Source organism: Rhopalosiphum maidis, chromosome 2 (genome assembly GCF_003676215.2).
Source record: "Rhopalosiphum maidis isolate BTI-1 chromosome 2, ASM367621v3, whole genome shotgun sequence".
NCBI classification, from domain to species: Eukaryota; Metazoa; Arthropoda; class Insecta; order Hemiptera; family Aphididae; genus Rhopalosiphum; species Rhopalosiphum maidis.
The window spans coordinates 74,389,229-74,400,475 of NC_040878.1; positions in this window are offsets into that span (position 1 = coordinate 74,389,229).

The window sequence follows — 11,247 nt, forward strand, 5'->3', positions numbered from 1 at the left end:
TATCACAAAACCTTTGTAGTTAAATTATTATTTTTAAAAGCAGTATTGTTACGTTGTAGGTAGGTACCGTTGTTTACTACATGGTTATAAATTTACGGAGAATAAGCGATGAAACGATCAGTACATGAATATGTAACAAGCTGAAGGATTAAATTATAACAAATGTTATTATTATTATTATTATTATTATTATGATATTATTTTGTAAGTTATCAAAATATAGTACTAATATTAATAGTATATTTATTATAAGATGGGAATCCGTGATAATATAGAATGAATGGTAAAATAACACACGTATCTAATCGTCTAGGTCTAGAATATATATTATATTGTAAATTGTAATAGTAACATATAAAATACAACATATTGGTGTTTCACGTAAGTTAAAAATTTTAAAAGTGTTCAGTTAAATTATTATGATTTATTGATTAATAAATAAACATCAGATTAGACTTTTTAAATATCACGTAAAATTATAAACTTTTTATATTAATATCCTGTAGGTACCTACTTTCATACATTTATTATTTATTATTATATAAATACGGTATAATCAAAAAGTTTTAAGTTTAAATAATAAATGTATTTTATTGATAATGATAGGTTTTCATTAAATTGCGTTGAAATATTATCGATTTGTTCCATAATCAAAATCACCGCTGTGAATAATTATACCTAATAATATTATGAAACAATACATATTATTTATATTTTAGTTTGCATAATAATTGCAAATTGTGTTTATTGTATTACAGATAAACAGTAAATACTACAATAGTTACATCGATTGAATTTTTATTAAATTAAATACACAAGTTTTATATTACTCGAAAAAAGAAAAAAAGAAACAATTGCATACGTCCGTCTAAGACAGTTTTCGCTATACATAAGGAAGTACCTATGTGACAGATTTAAAATAGAATATGTTTGTTTGAATATAAGTTTGTGTTTATTTAACAACTGTTACTTTAATTCTTAAGTTTAAAATTCATTTAGAAATGTATTTATTTATTAGGTTCTATTCTGTTTAACGACTTTTAATACAATGAATATTGGCTTATAAAGAACTAATAAATTTAGGTTTTCAACTTGTTCTAAGATCAATGTACTTAGGTATATTTGTTTGCTATCAAGTATCAAATTAAATTGTATAAATTTATTTTAAACTAAATATATTTAGCTTAAGATTGATTTAAATTGTAAATACATTTTCAAGCTAATGCCCTTAAATTGATCTCATCTAAAAATCTCAAAAATAATATATTAAAATTAATTTCAATTAAAATGTTAGGTAGGAATTAGCCGAAACAATATAATGATAACGGTCTAATATAAAAATAAAGATCAATTGAAGTCATTAGATATTATAATAAAAATAATTGAAAATGTCTGGTTAATACATCCTTACCTAATTTACAACAATCATGAACCATATACACCTAATTTGTAATACATATATTATAATAAATAATATTGTTTGCATACTATTATTACATTTTCACTATGTCGCATCTTGATTAGATTCTGCCGTAAAAATTTATCCGACGTCTCCAAATCATAGGCTTATTATTATTTTAAATATATTATGTTGGAATTATTGGAATCATTAATCTTCTCCGACAATTGTCATTTATTGACAAACTAATAGACAATAATATAATACGTTTTTATAAGCTTTTACCTAGCGAATTACCGCATTCACCGATGCTATTTTATCAATGATATTAATTATTATGTATTTGCCATAATTATTAAAACAAAAATTGCACGCTGCTATTCAATAGGATTATTCTTTAATCCGTTCGTTTGTAACATTTATTAAATCAAATTGTTTAAAATATTTATGATTGTGCTAAACATTTTTAGTGATATTTGAAAAACATAAGGCAAATCAAATTATAGTGCATGGAATAGCTGTACTAGTTTAAACCATAGATGATAAACGTATAGGGATAAACACGCAAATGGGTACGACTATAGGTATAATTCAATAAGTTTTCCCTCTTCTATCTTAAATAATATTATCGCGTTACCATACCATAACATAGAAAAACATTTAATTATTATAAATGTAAATGTATTAAATATATTCAATCGTGATAATTGTACTTACTATATTTTTAATATATTTTCCAAATAATACTTCAAATTACATTCAAACTTGGTAGATAACTTTGTTGAATAGAGTCGTTTTAATTGCCTACCATTAAATATATAAACGAGTTCAGCTCAATTACTTTTTCACGCTTAGGCAATAGGTACATCAATCACCAATAACAGTCTAAAATATAATTAATAATTATTTAGTTACGCGAGTTGCTCCTATTAGAGATCCAGTGATTCTCTTTCATTTTAACTTGGATTTTTCTATTCACATTTGCACTTATATTAAACAAGCTTTTAAAATGCTGGAATTTATTAATAAAAGCATAATTAATTTTAAAAATACTAACGCTCTGCGACTATTATACTTTCCTATTGTAAAATATTGAATTTGAATCAATTTTCTAGTCCATTATACACATAAGAATCTTATTTAAAATGTTCAACATACATTTTCAAAATTATTATGTTTTAAATTAAATATGCCTATTTTAAGATATGCAACTTGTAGATTATCCAATTGAGACTTACATCTTGGAAGTTGAGGAGAAATGTTGTGGATATTATGTTCATTTATGACGTCATATTAAATGGCGATCTTGATTCTCAGAGATTACTATCTTTGATTGGTTTTAATATAATCAATCACTGCTTAAGAAAATCTAACTTATTTCACTTTGTATTTAACTAAAAAAAATTTAAAAAAAAAAAGCCCAGATTAGTAAACCATAGTTGTAACAATAAACGATTGTATTTATATTTTTTTTTTTCGTACAATTAGGCATTATTAATGATTTTATTAAAATAATATTATAATATCAATTTAATTATACACCATTAATAAACAAAATAATGTTGTTTTAAAAAATATATATTATTAAGGTATGTTAGTTAAAAGAAACAATTTTTTATTTAATTATACCGAGTAATGAGTAATTGCGTTCCGTAATATATTTTCACTAAAAAATGCATATAATATTTCAATATTCCTTTTAAAATAAAATAAATATAAATATCTAACTAATAAGTGTTATATATATATACAAGTGTGTTTAAAAAAATTGAATTATAAACATTAAACAATGTAGGTATTTATATAATATAGTTATGAATGAGATACAATATAATATAATAGAATGAAACTTCCGTATAACGAAGTCGCAAGAGCAACAAAAAAATTCGTAATATACAAGAACTTTTAAATAGAATTAGGTACATAATTTTTTTATTATTATTACATATTTCATATTCTATATAGTACGAGTATTAAAAAACAATTAAAATAATTAAAAAATAAACATATATACAATATCATATTATAAATCTTATTATCTTATTATATTATATTTATCATATTAGATTCTGAACGAGGTGAGGAATGTATTGATTTTACAATGATGTATGTTTTTTTTTTGTGTCTGTCATCACGTTTTGGAGTAGAAATGATGTTTCGATTTTTAACTTCAGCCCCTCTTTAAAAAGTAAAACTCATCTAGCTGGTACTTTGGGGGGTCAAAAGTAAAAAATGTCTAGTAGTTTTCAAAAGCGTCAGGAAAAAACCCTAAAAAAGTAACGAAATAATCAGTTTTTGACAAAATCGATTTTTTCATTTCGCTCTAACTCAAAAACAAATCATTTTAAATACTTAAAATGTTCACCAAATGTTTGTATTATCGTTATCTATTTACGATTAAATTTTAAAAATATTTTGATCTTGTAAGCTACTTATAGATAATTTACATTTTCGATTTTTCTAATTTTTTTTTTTTTTTGAAATGACTATAAAAAAAATTTGGCTATTCAAAAAATCTTTAAAATGTTATATAAGGTTTATTATAAGTTGTACTTATCGTAGTAGAAAAAAAACGAAAACTGTTAGTCACAATTTTTGTTTGTAAGCATTTAAAGTTCAAATGTTTACGAAATATATCAAAATCGCGAAAATTTGCAAGGTATTTTGAAGTTGAAAATTCATAAAATTTTTGTGATTTATAGTTAAGATTAAAAACCCAATACAAGGTTATCCATAAGTTTTCCTTCAAGTAACTGTAGAAAACAATTTCAGCGTCAATATAGAAAAAATTTTATGAGCGTATGAAATTAAAATTTTTTTCGAAATCATGTAAAATAATGATTTATTACAATTTAAATATAGGTAATAATATAGTATATCCTACTAATTATCATTGACTGGCAAATCATCTCCGTTCAGAAACGTTTTTCGTATATAATGATACCTGTTATTGCATTCAAATTTAATACATTCATTATACTGACCAGTGACCTACTCTCCATCTCTACTATACAGCAGAGCGATACCCACTTGCCCGCCTTTTTTTTTAGGACTATTACGGCTTTTTATCTATTTTTTATTATTGAGAAATAATAAGTAAGTTTTGTTTATTTATTATTTTTTATAAATTGTACTTCGTAAAACTTTTCGATTTCGTTTACAAAAACGGGTGTGTTATCAAATAGTTTATTCGTTATGTAGAAACATCAGATTCTTTATACACAGATTTATTTACGCATGATTAACAATAAAAGTCGTGGTTCTCGAAAATAATTCGTTATAAACAGACAATTTTGTTAAATCGAAGCTCGTTATAATGGAAGTTTTACTGTATAAGGTGTAGTTAATAATTATTGTTAAACAATTAAAAATATAAATTACACATTACCAAAAACACATATGAATACTAATATGCATAGCTATATTCCTTTATAATTCTACTGTGTTGTGAATTCCTAAAATACTTGGAAAGTGATTTATGTACATTTATTTACTAATGACCATTTCGTCGAAACGAAATAACAATATATTTTAAAAAATAAAATCGAGAAATTCGCTGTGCTGTCTAATATATGTAGAGTGGTTCTTGTTATTGAATAAGTCAATGTAAAAAATGAGTTAAATCTGTATTCAATAATAAATAATTTCATATAAAATACGAATCTGAGTGGAGCATAATATTATGTTTCTAAGCTTAATGATATTTTGCTATACATACATTTATAGTAACTTTTATAAGAAAAAACTACGAGGAAGTATTTTTGATATTTTTGATTGGGATATTAAAAATTTAAGAGAAACTTTGTATTTAAGTTTCATGTTTTTTAGCTATGTGAATTGAAAATAAATTAAAAATGTCTATAAATAGCAAAAAAAAAAAAAGACAAATGTATTTCAACATTTTGGCATTTTGCTTTGTTTTTTTAATGCTAATATTGTGAATATTTGGTGTGAATTTCAAGTTTTTTTTTTGCAGTTATACATTTTTAATATAGATAAAACAAATGCGATTTATTCGAAAATTGGTTTAGCAAAAAAATGTCTGTGCCTTTAATCGTTTTTCCCCATTATTTTAAACAATCGAACCATTTTTACTGCTGCCACTTTTACTGGTGAAAAACAAACACAAAACCTACTCATTATAAAATTAATTCATTCATTCATCCACTCAGAATATAGGTACGCGTAAGTATATAGTAATTACTTAGCAAAATATGTATGTAATTTACCTATAGTTGTTTAAATATAATTATATAAGTATGCACTATATATGTACGTATAATATTTGTATCCATTATCTAGATATGCCGATACAAATTGCTACTTCAATAGAATGATTAACTTTTTTAATATTATTTTACTGAGACTTGAGATAATTGTAGGTACCTGATTTATTTTATTTAATTAAATAATAATAATAATAATAATAAAAAGATAGAGAAAAATAAACATCGTGGAATTTTTTTTTTGGAACATAAATAATCAATTTACTAAACACGAAAAAATATACTGAAAGACGGTAAGTATCCGAGTATTCCCTAATGCCTCTTAAAATATTACCGCGGTACTGAATTACAAATTACAGTAGTACACATTAATCTAGTTCACGAATCTTTACTGTAAAATAAAAACTGAGAATTCTCATCAATATTTTGACACAGTTATATTTCTATTTTATTATCCATTTGGGCTATGGACGTACCTAATAGCTGTTGGAGGTTATATAAGTGGTTTAATCGTTTAAAATTCAAACGTGTTCTCTCTAAATGTACACCTAAATACAAACTAGTACATAATATAAGTATGAAATACATAAGTAAGTATTTTTATTATAATTCGTATCAGATTGGTAGCTATTATATATAATAGTATATAATTTCAGTTATTTATTAGCCATATACCTATAGGTATAAGGTATAATACAATATACAGTGTGTTCAACGTTAAAGGTAATCCGAAATATTTCAAACGCGTGATGTTGAATTTAATTTACGGTTTTTTTACATCTGGTTTTGAAAAATTTTAATTTTTAATAAAATTATCCACGTATACTCAACAAAGCATACATTTATTTTTTACATATAATTTTAACCTCCCTTTTTGAGTTAAAATTGGAATTACTTTAATTTTTTTTAAGCAACTTTGATTTATAACGTTTTTTTCGATCTTAAACATTGACTTATTGATGGTGAGGTAAATTTTTGATTTATGCGTGTTGTATTTATCAATATTTTAATAGTATTTTTTAACGTAAGATTCTACGTTCTATGTTCCGTGTGATTTCGAATGTTTTTTTAAGCTCAGGCGTGGTCAGGTTGTATGTGTCGTAAACAAACACATTTACATTATTTTCACCAAATTATTAACTCAACTATCTAGTGCGTAGTACAATTTTGGTTAATAACCTAAACAAATCTACACACATTTATACAATTAATTTCACACTCTTATTTTATTTTCCATTAAATACATTTTTATGTTATAATGAAACAACTAAATTATTAATAACAAAACATGGTTTAAAATTCTTACCAAAAATATCTTTACTTTTGTTGATTTTTATTTAACCAGGCTTAAACTTTTAAATGTACTTTAATATACTTTATGGATTTGAATATTTATTTATTTATTCTAAATTTACTCATATTTTTATGGTAAAAATATATTAAAATATATTTTTAAATGTGTTAGTAAAAAAGCAGATATGCTGTTGATTTTTGGCGAATTAATTAATTAGACATTCTCGTGATACAGTAAGAGAGTATGCTGATTGATACCCAGATCGATATCATCCACCTCATAACTTTTTTTTGCAAATTGATATGAAATGATATATCATTATTAAACGAATTGTTATAAAAATAATTCAATATAATATGAGATCTTATAATTTTAATATTAATTTAAAATAATGTATATATAATAAGATGGAATAAAGTATGTTTATATTATAGTATATGATAGTAGATAATATACTTAGACTAGAATAAATGTACATTCTAATGTTTCCAAATATTCTTATGAATTTATTATATTATGATAACTGGTATACGGTACTAAGCAGCAATATAATTTTAGATAATTTTGTGCGTTATTGATACATAACAATGTGTGCGGTATCGAACAGTTTGATTTTGAAAAAACTGCGTAGAATGGATGAATAAAAGTGTGTGAATTTGAACGACAAACTTTTTTGGAAATATGTGGTTATGACGACCATCGAAAATTACAATTCTCTGAAAGAACTGGCGGTAGTAATCGGAGATCACAAGTACGCGAAACCAATGGTCCATGATGATGACGATTTAATGATATTATATTATAATATCGTACATTAATTTAAATTGTCGTTCTTCCATACGACATTTGGAAAGAGAATTTAATTTGTCTGTTGGGAAAAGTGCACTCAATTAAAAGGTAGATAAGTGAATATTACTCTGCTGTACATTAGGTGTCGAGTGGTTCACTAATCACTATTATAATTTATAAGTGTGTTAAAATTGAATTCAATGATTTATCGTTATATACAAAAAACGATTTTGAGTGTCCTATATTACCAAGTTATATGTTTTTTCTGATAAAGCTGTTAATAAGTCAAAACATTTAAACTTGAAGTACTTATAAAAATTAGGTAATTTAGCTTTCCCGTAGAATTTTTTTTTCATAATAGGTAGAAAAACTAATAAAGTTCCTTGTATTACATCTTTAAATCTTAGGCATAAAAACAAACATTTTTATGAATATCTTAGTACAAAGTAAAATAATTTACTAATTTTCATGATTTTTATAAATTTTGTCAAAATTCTAAACTTAAACTTTGAACGCTTATAAAAAAGTATTGTGGCTATAGATTTTTGATATTTATTTAACTGAAAAATTAGTAATTGCTGATGAATTTTCATTAAATTTACAATAATTTCGACCTACTACCTAGTAAATAATTTTTAACCAACTGATATAAAAAAAAAAAAAACTAAATAGAAATATTAAATATGTTGATAATATGAACATTTTGTGAAAATTTCAAGTTTTTACGGATATTGGTTTTTGAGTTAGGTACATAAAAAAATATTGATTTTGTCGAAAATTAGATGTACGTAAAAATTCCCGTTTTTATAAAATTGTTCTTCTATTTTTCCAATTTGAAAACCACCTCTATTTTTAAAAATCAAAGTATTTTATTTACAACACATCATGTTTACTATTTTGTGCTACCTTTGTCATTGAAAATACTTTATATATGTATATTATACTTATAAGTTATAGACTATAGTTATAGATTTATATAGATCTATATTGTACTTACATATTATACTATGCACCTACGCGTATAAGCGGAAATTAGGTGGAATTGCTGGGGAGGGGGCTCAGCATTATAATAGGTTCTGATGTTCATTACACATATAGCCATATAGGACGTATTACTGTATTAGAGCCACTAGCAATTATTAAGCTATTAAAATAATTGAATTATTACCAATTTAATATCTGTTCAAACAAAAAATAGGCAATTATATAACATAATAAGTAAGTACCTACCTATAATATATTTATTTCAGTACAATATACCGATTTTCATTAAAAAAAAGTATCAAGTAATTATATCTAAAACAATAATTTATAGTATATTTACTATTTAGGTGCTTTATAATTTTGAAGGATAGAGAGGCTAAGACCTGTACTCTAAGCTTCTGGGGGGCTTAGCCCTTGGCTACTTGGACTTCCGTCTATGCCTATAATACACATATAGTGTGTATGTATTGCAAATTGTGTTGTATCACTTGTTTACTACCTACTTGATTATGTAGGTATAAATTTTACCTACCTACCTACATATCAGGGGCGGATCCAGACCAAAATAACAGGGGGGGGGCGATCTTTAAAGGGCACTTATTAATTTTGATAAAGTATTTATTTAGGTATATACATATGTTATTTTCCATAGTCTCGTACAGAACAAAAAAAAAAAATATTTTTTATAGTAATAGTAATAGAAAAATATATCTCTATAATTTTGTTACCCCTGGAGTATAATTATGTCAAAAACTAAAATCAGGGACTTCAAACATTTTTTTAAAGAGAAAACGGGGAGGGGGACGATCGCACCGATCGCCTCCTCCCCCTGGATCCACCACTGCTACATATGATAATATTCTAACAAACGAAATCTTTAAGAAATCAATTTATTTAATACAAGTTAATAATAATATTGCGATTAAAGTTAATCTGCAGAGATAAAAATAATATGAAAAAGAAAAAGCTTTAAAAACATATTTTATTTATTTATTTAGAGAAATAACTTATTATCTATAACTGACTATAAGGTAAGATTTGTTGGAAAAACTTAATACCTACCTACAATATAAGCTTAAAAGTTTAATCTCTTGAAATAATGTCGTCTTCAAATCAAAAATCACTATATGTAGTAGGGTAGGTACCTACCTATATAATGGAAAATATTTCAAAAGAAATAGGTATACCTTCTATATAAATTATGACTATGACAGACTGACTATCTATGACATGTATTTAATAATACACATAAGTATCAAGCTAACAAAAATATAATTGTGATTTTTTATTTTACATTATATAGTATAATTATTCTGCTATAATAGTTAGTAGGCACTAAAATGAAACCTCTATTTAGGGAACAGCCATGGGAAATCAAGAAATTTCCACTATAGGGAGTTGTCCTTGTCTACTATTTAGAAAACCTCTACTTATTGGACATTTGCAAGGAATAACAAAATGCCCACTCATTATAGGATATCAGATTAAAATTACTAAGTACACTAAAAATAATTGATTTTATATACACACATATTAAAAATTATATTGATTATTAAAATTTATAAAAATTTGTACCTACTGTAATGTATTAATTGTTATTATTAATATGATTCAAATCTAACTCTAAAAATGTTCCATCCGATATCTTCTTTTCATTCTTTTCATTACCATGCTCGGCGTAATATTTTTTTTCAAATTAAGTGCATCCTGTAAAATGTCATTCACCTGCATTTTTTGTTAAACGAAATATTTTTTAGATCAATTAAGTATAAACAATTAAAATTAAATGTTTTAGTTTAGGTATCTGCCAACCTACCGGTGAATTTCTAATGCAAGACTGTTCAACTAACATTCGTACACTAAGATTTTCCTATTTATTATTTACTTATAAAAGATAAACAATTAATATAGTATTTTTATTACTTAAATATTTTCGATATGCACACATGTATTTTATTCATTTACGAGAGGTAATTTCTTCAATTTTGGTACCAGTTTTTAGTGTTCACGTCCACTATAAAAATATTATAATAATCCCTATTTTATACTAATATAATATATACATAACCAGTAGCCTACATTTTTGCAGAGGAATTTAAAAGTGTCCACTTTAGGGAAGTGTCTATTAATAGAGATCTCACCATATTATGATATGTATTACTTACCTGTATGGCTGTAGAAGAATATACCTATAATTATTAATTGTTGCTCGTTTGTAAACATAATTGTAAAATTCCAAAAATAAAAAAATGTTCGTTCCAACGTGATGAATATAAAACGCAATTACAGTTTTAATTACACAACTATTCGAAAACTAACTAGGCAGGACAGGTATTTACATAATTTATAGAAGGTACCTATTCATTATTATCTGATACGTATTGTTGTTTAAAATTAAATAACAATATTTAATTGAAGAGTACAATATAATATAATGTTCAAATATCCAAACAACGTGCTCTGACCCGTATTGTATGTCTTATATTAAGTACTTACTACTTAATGTCGACCACGAATTCGTCACATCCCCGTTTTCGTATGTAATTAAAGGACAG